The 15510-nt window shown below is 50.0% G+C and overlaps 1 protein-coding gene and 1 long non-coding RNA gene across 2 annotated transcripts in view; both read right to left on the reverse strand.

Annotated features, from left to right (window-relative positions):
- The window catches only part of LOC137225421 (uncharacterized), a 39623-nt gene extending 25323 nt beyond the window's left edge, over window positions 1-14300 (reverse strand). The window contains exon 1 of the long non-coding RNA XR_010943831.1: window positions 3537-14300. This is a non-coding gene — a long non-coding RNA (uncharacterized lncRNA). The remainder of the gene's footprint in view (window positions 1-3536) is intronic.
- Window positions 1-15510, reverse strand: part of RCAN1 (regulator of calcineurin 1) — a 95501-nt gene that overhangs the window by 61734 nt on the left and 18257 nt on the right. The window lies entirely within an intron of this gene.

Consider the following 15510-nt stretch of genomic DNA (forward strand, 5'->3'; position numbering starts at 1 on the left):
AGATTGAGAAACTCCAGGAAGGGGGAGGGATGGAAGAGAAACATCAGGATTATCTTGCAGGAGGAAATTAACAAATGTATTACATCCTAGGTTAGTAGTTCTCCCACTCCGAGTAGCAATTAGCCAGACCCCCTGGAAATCTGAGACAGGCCAAACTACACACTCTTATCACCTCTCCACTGAGCCAAATAAGTAATTAGATAGTCAGTGCCCCGTCGGAAGCCTACTGGACAATCATTTTTACATGGGCCACTTCAAGTACTAGGGATGTAATGTACAACATGATTAACATAATTAACACTGCCCTATGTTATCTATGAAAGTTATCAAGAGAGTAAATCCTAGGAGTTCTCATCACAAGGAAAAAATTTTTTTCTTTGACTTTGTATGTATGTGAGATGATGATGGCCACTAAACTTACCGTGGTGGTCATTTTACGAGGTATCTAAGTCAAATCATTATGCTGTACACCTGAAACTTAGACGGTGCTGTATGTCAATTATATCTCAACAAAACTGGGGGAAAAAGTGGTTTGGGTTTCTTTTCTTTTTTAGAATAAAAGTTTTTAATAAAATTAAATGGGCCATATAACTGAAGGCACTGACAGGTGAAGTTCACTGTCTACAACAACTGAACCGGTTGTGTAACAGCAGGATTCCCAGGCAGGGTGCTGTCGCAGGGCAGAAGGTAGATTGGACAGACCAGCTGTATTCCAGGGCCGAGCCCTGGCACCTGCTCCGGTCTTGGGGGGTCCAATCTGTGCCCTGGGGAGGTGCGCTTGCGCAGAGACGGAGACGGCTTTCTAGACACTCCCCCAAGCAATGCTTCCAAAGCGTCGGGGTAGAATCTCCTGAACTTCGTAGGTCCTCTGAGAGGTCCATCCTGGCCAGAGCGACTTTTGCAGGAGCCTGGGGCACACGTCACCAGGTGTGCAGACGGCGTCTTGCCCACCAGCCTCTGCTGGCCACGCTGTCGAGCTACGTTCACACTGATGCCCTGGGAAGAGCAGAACTGGGTTTCCAGTCCCAACTCTGACACTTGACTAGTCGTGTGACCCCTAGGCAAGGTCCCTGAGCCTCTGGGCCCTGGGTTCCTCACCCCAAGAACAACAAAAACAATAAGCAGACAAACAAATTAAAAAAAACAAGCAGATGAGAACCAGAAAGATTTGTATTTAGCGATTCTCAAATGTGGGTCCTTTAGAGACGTTTAGGCTGGCTATTTAGGAAGCACTTGGGGAGCTCGTCAGAAATGCAATGCTAAAGACAGAGGCCAGGTCATTGACCCGGGGCCTGAAGTAGTTCTGGGGCGCCTGTATTTTAGATAAGCTCTCTAGGTGATTCTGATAAACAGCCCAGTTCAGGAGCCACTGGGTTAAATGATTACTAAGTTCCTCCCAGCTCTTACACCATATGATTCAATGCATGTATTTAATACATGCTCACGACCAATTCAATAACCGTGACCCCAAACCTAACCCAGTGTGCTTGCATCACTCAGACATCACCTATGCTTGCTGATGAATAACTCTTTGCTTCACAGAAAACAGAATAAAACGAAATTAGTCAGGGGTCCTAAAATAGACCCGTGTCTCATTTCCCTTGAATAAATTTTCTAAAACTGAAACAGAATCAGCAACCAACGTCCCTGAGCTCAGAGGAGGGAGGGGCAGGGTTGGCAGGTCCAGGGCCGTGAACTCTGATTCCACTTGGGCCACTGGTTTTTCAGAGATATTCCCGAGCAGAATAATTTTTCTTTCTTTCTTTCTTTCTTTCTTTCTTTCTTTTTAAAATTGCCTTTCTACTCTGTAAACTAGAAATAACAACCTCCAATCTGTCTCCCAGGGCTCTTGGGAAGAATCCATATGGACTTTTCTATCAATCTCACTCTTTACAACTAACACCAGGGAACACAGGGGAGAATGTCATATTGCATTACTTTCAGACTCAAAGCATCTGCACTGCAATTACGTCGACAGCTCAAAATAAGAGAACCCGACCAAGAATTCCCAAGGAGAATTCGTTTTGCTTTCCCAGGCAAGGCGAGTCCAGCTTTAGAACAACGAGAGGCAGCTTATCTCTCCCCAAGTGTGCTGGAAAGGGAGGCCGGTCTGCATGGCCCGGTCAGCAGTTGCAACTTCCTTTGGCCAAACGTGCTGGCATTCACCCCGATAGCAAGCAGGGTCAGCAGGGATGGAAAGAATGACAGCGTGTCCTTGCATCTTCTTGAGGCTCCAGCTGATATGGAAACCAGCTGGCGCAGGCAGCAGTGGAAAGTATGAATCCATTCTTGCCTGGGGTTGAATGACTGAAGCATAATCAGATCGGGGCTCGTGTTCAAATATCAGTGCAGCTCACTTGACAGGCTATATCATCCAGGCCCGTCCTTTGGGGCTGCAGGAATTATGGGCTGGGACTCGAGGCAGCTGGAGGGACAGCACTTGCAAAAGCAGGAGGAGGGGGATGGGCTCCGGACAACCGAGGTGGGGAGGTGACGGGGCGGGCGGGTGGCCGCCTGCACTCCTCACCCTCCAAGTGCCCGGCAGGGCTCTGGAAGCTTCTCCAAGGCCGCTCGCGTGGGTGGGAGCCTCATCGTGATCCTAAGAGGTGTGCGGTATTCGCCCTGCTCTACGGATGATGGAAGCGAACCCCACAGAGATTAAAGGACCTGACTGATGTTGCACAGAGCAGGGACCCCAAGACCGGGCCCTTTGGGTCTGAAGCCTGAGACCTGGGAGCTTCCCACCACCCTGCTTGTGTCCCATTCACATGGGTATGAAAGATCATTGTGAGTCAAGGCAAAGCAGAGAAAGGCCAGCGACACAGGGGAGGCTTGGGAACAGGACAGGTAAGGAGGACAGGGTGGGGTTTTAGGCCAGAGCTTCAAATATGGCCTTCATTTTTTAATTTTATTTTTTTAAAATTTTTATTGGAGTTGCTTTACAATGTTGTGTTAGTTTCTACTGTACAGCAAAGTGAATCAGCTATATGTATACATATATCCCCTCTTGTTTGGATTTCCTTCTCCTTTAGGTCACCACAGAGTATTGAGGAGAGTTCCCTGTGCTATACAGTGGGTCCTCATTAGTTATCTATTTTATACATAGTAGTGTATATATACTAATTCCAATCTCCCAATGCATCCCACTCTCCCCAAATATGGCCTTTATACAAGCACAAGAAGAACCACAAGAAAACAAAAGCACTGAGCAGTGAGTTTGGAGTTCTAGGCCCTTCTAGAGCCAGGCTCAGAGTCGCCCCAGATTTGTCTTCCTCTCTGTGGGAAAGAGCAACCGGACAGGCATCCAAGCTGGAGAGTTTAGGTAACCAACGTGTTTGAGCCTCCCTCATCATTTCGTCAGAGTGTCTTAGAATTGAAAGATGCCGTTTCCAACATCCCAGTCAAATCAAGACGCTGTTTCTAGGGTCCTTGCACGCCTCTGCTCAGATACCTCGGAACTGGGCAGAGCAAGGAAGGAGAGTGTAAAGCCTTCTGAAATGCAGAGCAGCACAAACATGAACACCTCCAAGACTCACAAAATGAATCGGGGCTTCCCTGGTGGCGCAGTGGTTTAGAGTCCGCCTGCCGATGCAGGGGACACGGGTTCGTGCCCCGGTCCGGGAAGATCCCACATGCTGCGGAGCGGCTGGGCCCGTGAGCCAACGGGAGAGGCCACAACAGTGAGAGGCCCTCGTACCGCAAAAAAAAAAAAAAAAAAAAAAGATCTTGTCAGTCTGAGAAAGTCTTATTCATACCCCCTCTTTCCTCTTACATGAAAAGTTCCCTTGAACAGAAGAAGAAAAATAAGAGGAAGAAGGGGGAGGAGGAAGAGGAAATTCAGGAAAATTCCCTCCCCTGCAAGCCCCCAACTCTCCTGGTACCATTTGCTAAATTCTGATCTTGGAAGCCAAGAGCCCCAAAGGAAAAGAGCGGTTATTCCCAGATGGCAATCCCATCATCTGTGACAAAACTCACTGGAAATGAAAAGTCCCTATTGCTTATAGGACCTGAAAAATTTAAACCCAATCAGGATACCTTGCATGACAGTACCAATAGGGTATTAATAAAAAAAAAAAAAAAAGTTAGGAAGATGGGGAAGTGGCCGGCATGCCAGCTGAGCGTGCATTCTGGGTGGCTCCTGGGGCGGGGGGCTTGCTTCATTCCTACAAAGCAGGTGCCTCTCCACTGAGCCCCAGAATTAGGGACCAGACTGTCTGTGACCTCCCAGCTCTGAATTTGTTATCAAAATGCCAACAGGCCTGCTCTCCTTCAAGCCAGAGGGGTCATTACTCTTGCAGGTAATTTCTCAACGAATTGGTCTAGGCCCAGTGGAGTCTGGGTGGAAGCTTTCTCCCTGTGACCACTTTGGACCAGAGGGGCGGTCTGCTCACGGGCAAAGGCACTCTGCCTTCTTGGCCTTTGACCAAAGTTTCCCGTGAGCCCCAGAATTTCAGTTGTGATTTCCCACCCATTCATTAGCAGGCGCTGTTCCGGGTGGTTGGGATCTAGGGGTCAACAGGACGGAAGCCTCCGGGAGGTTTACAGTCCAGCACAGACAGGAAATACGCCATTATGTACCCAGATGTGGCGATGGAGGGACGGGGAGCCACAAGGGCTCTGAAGACAGCTGTGAGTACATACGGGAGGGGCTGGGTGCGGGACAGTGCGCTAGTTTAGCCGGGGGCTCAAGGAAGATCTCAGAGGATGTTACACCTGGGCAGAGACCTAGAAGACAGGAAGTATACCATGTGTGCAGATTGGGAAGAACATTCCAGGATTCCAGGCCTCTGGGGCAGGGACCACACTTGGCGCGTTGGAGAAATAACGCGCCAGTGTGGTGGGTGCATGACCGAAGCAGAGACCAGGAGGAGAGGCAGACAGGGGCCAGTTCATGGACAACTTTATAGGCCCAGGAAAGCATTCTGGAGTTTGCACTAAATGTGCTGGGATGCAGCTGGGGAATTCTGAGCAAGGACGTGACCGGATTTGATTTATGTTTTAAAAACACCACTGGCGGGGTTTCCCTGAGGGCGCAGTGGTTGAGAGCCCGCCTGCCGATGCAGGGGATACGGCTTCGTGCCCCGGTCTGGGAAGATCCCACATGCCGCGGAGCGGCTGGGCCCGTGAGCCATGGCCGCTGAGCCTGCGCGTCCGGAGCCTGTGCTCCGCAACGGGAGAGGCCACAACAGTGAGAGGCCCGCGTACCGCCAAAAAAAAAAAACAAAAAAACACCACTGGCTGCTACGTGGAGAGCCAGAGTTCCAGCAGGGGCAAGGGTGGAGGACAGGATTAGGAGGCCATTGCAATAACCCAGGCAATCCATGATGCTGGCTTAGATGGTGGAGAGGGAGGTGGAGCTGAAAAGTAGGTGAACTCAGAACATCTTCTGATGAGACACCCAAAGACCTTGCACCTGGGCTGGATGTGAGGTGTGGGGGAAGCAGCTGAGGATCAAAGACAGAACACCTATTGCTTGTTTTAGGAATAACAGTGCTAATAAATTCCTGCGGATGCTTTTATTTTCTCCAGCTTTATTGAGGTCTGATTGACAATAAAAATTGTGTATATTTACGGCGTACAACGTGATGAACTGATATACACATACAGTGTGAAATGATTACTGTGATTAAGCTAATTAACACATCCATCATTTCACATAGTTACCCCCTTTTTTCGTGTGCACGGTGAGATCTACTTTCTTAGCACATTTTCAAGTATACGCTACAGGAGTATCAACTACAACCACTGTGCTGTACACTGGGTCCCCAGAACTTCTACATCTTGTACTGCCATAAGTTATAAGACCAACTTATAACTTATAAGACGTTGACCAACATCTCCCCATTTCCCCCACATCCCCCAAGTCCTGATAACCCCCATTCTACACTCTGTTTCAGCTGGAGAGCTAAGATTACACTAATAGTGTTATGGGCTGAATTGTGACACCCCCCCCAAAATTCACATGTTGAAACCCTAACCCCCAGTACCTCAGAGTATGACTATATTTGGAGATAGGGCCTTTAAAGAGGTGATTACGGTAAAATGAGGCCTTTGGGGTGGGCCCTAATCCAATCTGACTGGTGTCCTTACAAGAAGAGGAAATTAGGACACAGACATGCACAGGGCAAAGGCACAGCAAGAAGCAGCCGTCTACAAGGCCAAGGAGAAAAGCCTCAGGAGAAACCACGCCTGCTGACACCTTGATCTTGGACTTACAGTCTCCAGAGCTGTGAGAAAATAAATGTATGTTGTTTAAGCTGCCCAGTCTGTGGTACTTGGATATGGCCGCCCTGGCAAATTAATACCAAGAGCCTCTATGTTGTTTTGAATATCTGTAGGTTGATAAACTTAACCACACTTTATAGAGATCCCGTGACCAGATCAGCCACTGTAGAGACCTGAAGGCTGACCATTAAAAAACCAAACTACGTGGGGCTTCCCTGGTGGCGCAGTAGTTGAGAATCTGCCTGCTAATGCAGGGGACACGGGTTCGAGCCCTGGTCTGGGAGGATCCCACATGCTGCGGAGCAACTAGGCCCGTGAGCCACAACTACTGAGCCCGCGCGTCTGGAGCCTGTGCTACGCAACAAGAGAGGCTGCGATGGTGAGAGGCCCGCGCACCGCGATGAAGAGTGGCCCCCACTTGCCATAACTAGAGAAAGCCCTCACACAGAAACGAAGACCCAACACAGCAAAAATAAATAAATGAATTGATAAACTCCTACTCCCAACATCTTCTTGAAAAACAAAAAGAAAAAAAAAAAAAACTACACACACACACACACACACACACACGCACACATGCACAGGCACGCGAAGTTAAACAGATTAAGAAGTCTAACCAAGAGCTACCTGTTTATTCCCAACTACCTAAGAACAACTTTTCTTTGAACTTCCTGCTGAAGGGCACAGTGGCTCCGGCTCCTGTAGGGATTCCCAAGGACAGGGCTGGCCAGAGACAGCTTACAAGAGCCCTCTGGAATGCCCAGCCCGCTGCCTGCCATCAGGCAACAATTTGCTGAGCTTCACCTTTGCCCGAATTCTAGATGCAGAAAAGTCACACCTATTTCAAGAAATCTCTATTCATATCCCATCCCGGCTCTCAGAGGACATGAAGAACCCGAGGGAAATCAGAAACTCAGTTAGCCCGAAGTATCCAAAATGTCTCTCTCATTCATGATGAATGCAGCAAACAACGTCACAGCAAAATAATGATGAAAAACAAGCCTTCCAACATCAAAAGTATTTCTCTTTCCTAGTGTTTCTACCAAATCTAAGAAAACAGACATTACCATGGTGAAAAAAAAAAAAATTGGTCTCGGTAAAAATAAAACTTCATAATTATAGTGTGTTCTTGTGAAAAACTCCTCAAATACATCCTTCTGGCAAAAGGTTTTCTTTCACCAACCTCCTCTTCTTTCATCGCTGACTGCAGTGGAAAAATTACATTCCCCTACGAAATATAATCCTGTTGATATTAACACCTACTAAGATTTTCATCAAATTGCTAGGTGAGCTGGCATAATTAGGGACAGCCGGAGGGAAAATTACAAAGGATGCAGAGGGCATCACTCCAAAGGAGGTAAATACTGAGAAGATCCTAAGTTGTTTTTAACTTTGGATCATGTGCTTACAAATTTTAAAAAATGCTCGCAGGCCAGACTTCTTCAAACCACCGCAGAAGCAAGTAACTGCTTGCCTCCTGGCGATAGTCTCTTTGAAAAGAAACCTCTCTGTTTCCTAAGTCTGACTTTCACCAGAGGATTCATGAGAGCATCCTGAATGCAGATGACAAAAATTAAATGCACACTACGCACTACTCCCTCCAGCCTCACGTAAATGTGTGACATTAGGTACTAAAGACAAGAATTATCTGTTATCTGAGGGTCATGCTTTGATGTGCATTTCGTGGATACCAGTTCCGCAAGCTGAAGGGGCAATGGTGTAAAGTTTTATATAGTTGTTTGAAGACAGCTGTGAGGACAGATGGGAAGGGATAGGGGGACGGCGCGGCGCTTTAGCTAGAGATTCAAGGAAGCTCTCTGAGGAACTGACATCCGAGTAAGGCTATCTATACCGATATCTATAAATATGCAAATTAGCTTCGCTTCTATACGTACATAGGCACATAGATACATACAGATACAGGCAGACCTCGTTTTATTGCACTTCGAAGATTCTGCGTTTTTTCCACGAATCGAAGGTTTGTGGTAACATCTTCATTATGATTACATTTGTTACAGTATCTGTGATTGGTGAGCTTTGATGTAACAGCTATGACTCACGGAAGGCTCAGATGATGATTAACATTTTTTAGCAATAAAGTATTTTTTAATTAAGGTATGTATGTTGTTTTTTTAGACACAATGCTAGTGCACACTTAATGGACTACAGTATAGTGTGAACATTACTTTTATGTGCTCTGGGAAACCAAAAAATTCGTGTGACTTGTTTTATTGCAATCATTTGCTTTCTAGGGGGCTCTGGAACTGGACCCACACTGTGTCTGAGGTCTGCCTGTAGATACAGATCTCTCCTCTGAGCTCTGCTTCTCTGGAGAACGCTGACTAATACAGAAGGCCAGCAAACACTTTTCAATACTTACCCATTTTCCCTTTGTTCCCTACTTCCTGCTCACACTGGCTTCTTGGGTGAATGCCCCACACTCTTTCTGAGGCCTCCGCACCAGCCATCCCCCTGCCTGGACCTTACCTGCCTCTTTGCACCCCTCAGACCTCCTCAGAGAAACTTCCGGGCCCCCACGAAATCCCTCCTGTTACTGCTCCTCGCAGCTCCCCATTGGCTTTACTTGCAGCAGTATTTAAAATTTTTAAAAATTATCTGTCTCTGCCACGAAAATGTACATTCCCTGATGGCAAAGGCATGGCTCGGTTTTCCCCTGGGTCTCAGGACATTGCCAGAAGAGTTCAGTAAATATTGGTTGGACGAACAAGTGAATGAATAAATGAATGTCTGATGAGCACGCCTCACAGGATATCAACCTCAGGACTCTGACCTAAAAGGGGATGAGAACGGAAACCTAAGGAAAAACGTTCTGAATTCCCTTTCTAAATTGCATTCTTCAACAGAGTCTTTTCTCCACATTACCCTGACACACAGTTTTTCAGGTTAACGAACCTCCCCCCCTCAGCCACTGAAGATCCCAGGAAGATCCCACATGCCGCGAAGCATAAGCCCGTGTGCCACAACTACTGAGCCTGTGCTTTAGAGCCCGCGAGCCACAACTACTGAGCCCGTGTGCTGCAACTACTGAAGCCCGCGCGCCTAGTGCCCGTGGTCCACAACAAGAGAAGCCATCGCAACGAGAAGTCCGCGCACCACAACGAAGAGTAGCCCCCGCTCACCGCAACTAGAGGAAGCCCGCGCGGAGCAGCGAAGACCCAACGCGGCCAGAAATAAAGAAGAAAAATAAATTAAAAATAAGTGAGACAAGTGGCATGTCACGTGGGGATAAGCGGCACAAAGGTAAACAAAGCCGGGGTGGGGGCGGACAGAAGGTGCAGGGGAAGGGGGTACAGTTGAAATAGGATGGCCTGGGACCTGCTCCCTGAGATGGTGACATTTGAGCCAAGATCCAGAGGGGTGAGGAAGCCAGCTATGGCTTTCTGGAAGAAAACTACTCCAGGAGGAGGGAAGAGCAAGCACAAAGGCCTGGGGACACATGGAGGCAGTGGAGAGGGACCGGCCACTGCAGGGATGCCGCTGGACTCCGGGGACAAGGGAAACCCTGGAGGGTATGAATAAAGCGACGGAAGTTAAAGCTGAGCTTCAAACACAACTACTTTGAGGCTAAACAGAGTTTAAGTCATTTAAATGCCACTGCATCCCAATTCGGTTAATTGATCTACCTAAATGTTCGCGATCCCCACAAGCTGGATCTTATGATTGTCAGGCTAAGACCCGAAGGGCCATCAGTTTCCAGGAGGTGGCCGGAAGAGCCGTCATCTAACCCGACCCATCCCCTCTCCCCACCTCCAGTACAACACAGCTGGTTACACAGCAGCTGCAGCAAGCCCAGGATTTGAGCCGTAAAGATGCCATCAAAAGTGGTGAAAAGTGGTGCTCTCCTACCCCCTTGCACTCTGCTAGGCTTTCAGGGCCCACCGTCTGTACCAAATCTTCCTCTCTACATAGATGAAAAAAAACGACGGGGAGCCAAAAAACCTGAGAAAACAAACCCGATTCACCCAGATATCTGAAGTTTCATTCTGGAGAGAAGGTCTGCTTGGGGCGGGGGGAAGCGGGAAACGCCCAGCCTCGCAGCGCACTTGGGGTCAAGAAGAGCCAGGACGCCCCCTGCCGGGCTGGGGCCTACTCCGCAAATAGCCCCGCCTTCCTTATTTCAGGGTGACAGCACCGAAGCGCATGGCCACACCCAGCTGGCACTGTCCCTGACTGATTGGCTAAAAACAGATTTGATAAAACCCAAGGATCGGTATTTAGGCTGCGGCCCTGAATACAACATCCGTCAGGTGATTAAAGTTGGGGGTGGGAGAGGGGGAGTCCCATTTTCCCAGCACCAGGATTAGCTGGCAAGTCAACTCAGTGGGACAGTTTGTTCCCACACACACCCAGCAAACCCCAGACCTCCTTTTCTATCCGAGCCACCTTTCTGGGGCCGTCGAGGGGCCTGTCATTGTCCTACACTGGGACCCACAGCCTACAGGAGCACAACCATGTATCAAGGACCACGTTGACTTGTGTGGCCTACAAAAGCACACAGGACCCAGTCGTCTGTTCCTTGTGATTTCTGATTCCAAGAAGAAACATTGCTTGGCTCAGGCCGTCTTGTCCCTGACCAGATTTTCCTATGACTTCTACTCACTTAGTGATTTATAGGAGACGTCACACTACAACCACAGGAAAACCTCGATGGCCTGACTTAATTTGGAGAGCCGGGAGGACCTGGGAAGGGGACACGGCGCTGATCATTCTAAGCGCATCTGGGAGCGTGAAGACAGGATCGGGCCCTGAGATCTAAGCAGTCACAGGGGCTTCGATACACCGAGGGCCCACGAGCCCAGTCATGCGCTAGCGCTGGACAGGATCCCAAACACATGTTGGTTGGCCTTCTCCCCAAAATGAGCTAAATCTTCCCTCACCTAGATTACAATAAAACTTAACCTGAGCGTATATAGACTGGGACTTCATATGATGACCTCAATCCTGCTCTAGTTGTGGAGAAGTTCACCGTGAGATGGTCTTACACGAGAAACCTGATCACAGAGGGAGGCATGAGAGTGAAGTACCAGTATTTGTAGGTCAAAAATACTCAGATCTTCGCAATTTCATGTGTTTCGGTATAATACTAATTAGCCCTCCCACCCAACAGCCAGGTGCTTACAGAGCGCCTATCACTGCTGGACAAGGCACAGCGTATTTTTACCACGTGCAAAGCTCAGCCTTGCTGGGCCGATCCCCAGATGTATCATTACAAATTGTAAAACAATTAAACTGTTAGGAATTCGATTTGGCTTGTGACATGGGCTGAGGTCCCAAGCTCACCCCACCCCGAATCACAAGCTTCCTTTTAGGGAAGTTACGAAGGGATGCTAAGTTAGCTAGTATTTCTGCTGTCTCGTCTCTTGGATTTACTAAGGATGTGAAGCATTCTCATGCATGAACCCACTCGGTTTCTCCCTTAGGCAGGGGAGGGGAGCGAGAGGCGGCCTGAACTGGAATAACTGTGTGGGTTTTATAGTCACGGACACAGAGCCTCCCAGAGATTGGGGAACTGGGCCTCAGTGAGTTCTATGATGGGCTAAGGGGCCCTCTGGCTGTGGAGCCAACTGGTACATGGAGAAAAGGTATGCATGGTTTTCAGAACAGGAAATAGGTTCAGGAAATACACATATGGGGAAATGTCTGGAAAACTAAGAAGAAAACTGCTGTGGGCGTGGGCATGGGAAGTTCTGGGCCAGCTTGTTTTCCTGAGTCTTCCCATTGAATACATCTGAGCTGCCCACAGCCATTCCTTTTGACAGACACTTGTGGAAGTTTCCTGCACTTCAGGCCCCAGGTTGGGGTGCAGGGTGAACTAGGCACAGCCCCGCCCTCAAGGAATGGGTGTACAGATCAGAGGACTGGCTTGTGCCCTGGACGACCACTGCCCCAGACAGACATATGCGTCTATAATACATGCGGGGAAAAGACTGCCAGTTTACACTTGGTTTATTTTATCTTTAATTAATTAACTAATTTATTTTTGCCTGCATTGGGTCTTTGTTGCTGCGTGCGGGCTTTCTCTAGTTGCGGCGAGCCGGGCTACTCCTCCTTGCGGTGTGTGGGCTTCTCATTGCAGTGGCTTCTCTTGTTGCGGAGCACGGGCTCTGGGCACACGGGCTCAGTAGTTGTGGCTCACGGGCTCTAGGGCACAGGCTCAGTAGTTGTGGCGCAGGGACTTAGTTGCTCCGCGGCATGTGGGATCTTCCCGGACCAGGGCTCAAACCCATGTCCCCTGCATTGGCAGGTGGATTCTTAACCACCGAGCCACCAGGGAAGCCCCTACACTTGGTTTTTATTGTGAGGCTGGATGGAGAGCTGGGGGATGAACAAGGTCTACGTTCTCATTCCCTTATTCAGCATTAGGGGCACGTGATTATTTTCAGAGTCGTCGCAGGACAGGAAAGGGACAAAGATGTTATATATCGATTGATGAACTCAGAGGAATTACTGTCCTGACCCTTCAGCAGGACAGTGGAGCTGCCTAAAATAAACAGTCCAGCAGCTGAAGAGGCAAAGGATATGAGCCGTCCAGAGGAAATAAGCTAGAGGAAACCGAACCAGTCAACACGCATGTGGGAAGGCAGAACAGCAGAAAAAACAAATACGAGAATGTTCCATAGAGAAGGAGCAGAGATGTGCCCCCTTTAGGGGAGCCTGGAGCCCCCTGAAGTCAGTTGGTTGTACTTGACAGGCAATGGGAGGAGGCGGTGAGGCCAAGTCCAGGGGCTGGGATGGTAACGCCGGAGAGGCTGCCAGGCACCTGGGGAGGAGTCAGGGCCTCGGGTGTGGCGTCTGAACCCCAGGCAGGCCACAGGCCACGAACTCTCCAAGCCTCTGCGTCTTCATGCAACAAGTGTGTACCTCCCCGGGATGCTGGCTGCAAACAAAGTGAGGGACCAGAGTGGAGAGGCAGTGGGGTGGCGGCGGTTAGCGGTTAAGAACACGGACTCTGGGATAAGACAGGCTGGGTTCAAATCCTGCTGCCACAACTCAGCTGTGCAACAATGAGCAGGTCCCTTTGCCTCAGTTACTCCAGCCATCCAATGGGGACAATAGCAGCATCTTCCTCCCAGGGTTCGTGTGAGGACTGAATCCGTCCACGTTCCTAAGCACATACGACAGCGCCTGGCACAGAACAAACACCATACACGCGTTTACTTCACTCATGCACATGAGCCCCCCGCCATGGGGACCGGCACATCGTAGGTGCTGAGGAGATAGTGGGGAAAGTCACCACAGCCATTTCCCTTCTCTGGGTGTGCTGGGAGACAGGGAAAGAGGATCACCAGAGAGGCAGGAAAAATTACCCAGTTTTAAAGAAAGTTCTCCAAAACTTTTCCCAGAGCATGAAAAAAGAAAATGGAGCAACGTCCGCAAGAAGGAATAGAATCCCAGAAATGTTGTGTTCTGATCAAGCCGAGTTTGACATTTTAGCAAATTACACAACGCACGGATTCATCACAAATTCCAGCATCCGGGGGCCAGGCTCTGCAGGCGGGTGCTGTCATTGGAGCCACCGTGGAAGCCCGGGCTGAGAAAGAGAAACACGGGGGCTGTGATCAGGCTCCCGGGGGGTCGGTCCTGTCCACCTGCGGAGCTGACGTCTTCACTGGCAAAAGGTTCAGACGCGCGTGCGCCTGCGCTGGCCGCTTCACTGGCATGGCTGCCAACACCAACATGCTACCTGATGAGCCTCGAGCCAGCATCCCGACAGCTCCAACGGGGTCACTGGGGCTGGACCAGCTGCCCCAAGGGGACTGGGACCCTGCTGTCAGATACACCAGCTGCCACTCTGCCGAGCCGGGACATTCGTGTGATGCAGCCAGGAAAAGGGACTCTCTGGGGCCATGGGTATAGCCATCTGCACGCACCCAGGCAGGGCTCCCCAAACCCACCTGCATCGAGAGCTCCGACGGAGGGGCAGAGGGACACCGAGCCTGGAGGTCACCTACCCTCGGGGCAGGGAGAGCCATCACCTCTCCCGTGTGAAGAATGACCCTCTGTGGAGCTGTGCCCTCTGAACACTCTCCACCTATGGACTCACGTACTCTTCACCGGAGCCCTGGGCGGGGCGGGGGGGGGGGGGGGCGTGACTATGCCCCCCCAACTTCCAGGCAGGCAAGCTGAGGCACAGAGTGGGTGGTGAGTCGCCCAGCCACGTGGAAGGGGCAGCAGAGCTGGGCTGGACCCCAGGCGGTCCAGCACTCTTCACCGCTAAGTGCTGACCAATGACCTTCAGACGCGAAGGTAGGGTCTTCCTATTGGCCGGAAAACGTGAAGAGCTCCTTCCAGGGTGGGTCACTCCTGCTTCCCCTCCAGCCAACTAGTGGCTGGGAAGGACAGCTAAGGAGGACACCAGCAGTGAGCCTGAGTGACTGACCAGGGACCCCCGAGGAAAAGAAAAGGCTGGCGGAGGCAGGAAGATTCTAAATGCCTCGAGAGCAAGGCTGCGGGTGCTTCGTTACTGAGAGGCCCTCCTTCTCCTCTGCGGCCCCCGTCCGAGGGCCTTCTCAAAGGCTTTCCTTCCTTCTTCCTCCTCTCTGACTCCCTAACTCGCTGGACATGAATTCTCTTAAGGTTTAGATTAGTCACAGGGGCGAGAAGCAACACCCCGCTGTCTTGCTGGAAGCGTGGATGCCTGCAATCTTTGAAGAAAAAGACTAGAAAATACATGTGAACTGAAAGGGCACAGAACTAATCTTCCTGAGGATGCTGGAATACGGTGCCTAATGATGCTTTAATCCCACCAGCAGAGAGGCCAGACGCAGAACCTGGACCAACAGCCGTGCGGCTTGGCCTCCCAGGCCCGCTGCACCTGTCCTTCCCGCGAGCGAGCCTTTGCCCTGCAGTGCGAGAAGACGCAGCTGAAAACTCTACATCTGAACCAGCCCGGGGGTCAACCCAGACACGGTGGAGAAGTCAGTGGGGTGAGACACGTTTACTGAAGGTGTATAGGTCCGTACACACCTGGACTTTGGTTGTCATTTAAAGAAGGAACGTGGGAAGAGCCCGAGACAAGAACAAGGAGCCTGGCTTCTTACTTCAGTTTAATCATGGGCTTGCTGTGTGATCTGGGGCCAATCTCAACCTCTCTGGGCACAGAGAGCAGCCACTGTGTAGGTCCTTTCTATGCTCACGTCCTATCCTTTATTGATATGATTGAGGAACTGGTGCTGCCTGATTCTGGAGCTAAGAGTCACATGTGGCTGTTTCAATTAAATTAAACTTACACAAAATTAAAAACTCAGTTCCTCAGTAGCACTA

Source organism: Pseudorca crassidens, chromosome 5, assembly GCF_039906515.1.
Source record: "Pseudorca crassidens isolate mPseCra1 chromosome 5, mPseCra1.hap1, whole genome shotgun sequence".
NCBI lineage: Eukaryota > Metazoa > Chordata > Mammalia > Artiodactyla > Delphinidae > Pseudorca > Pseudorca crassidens.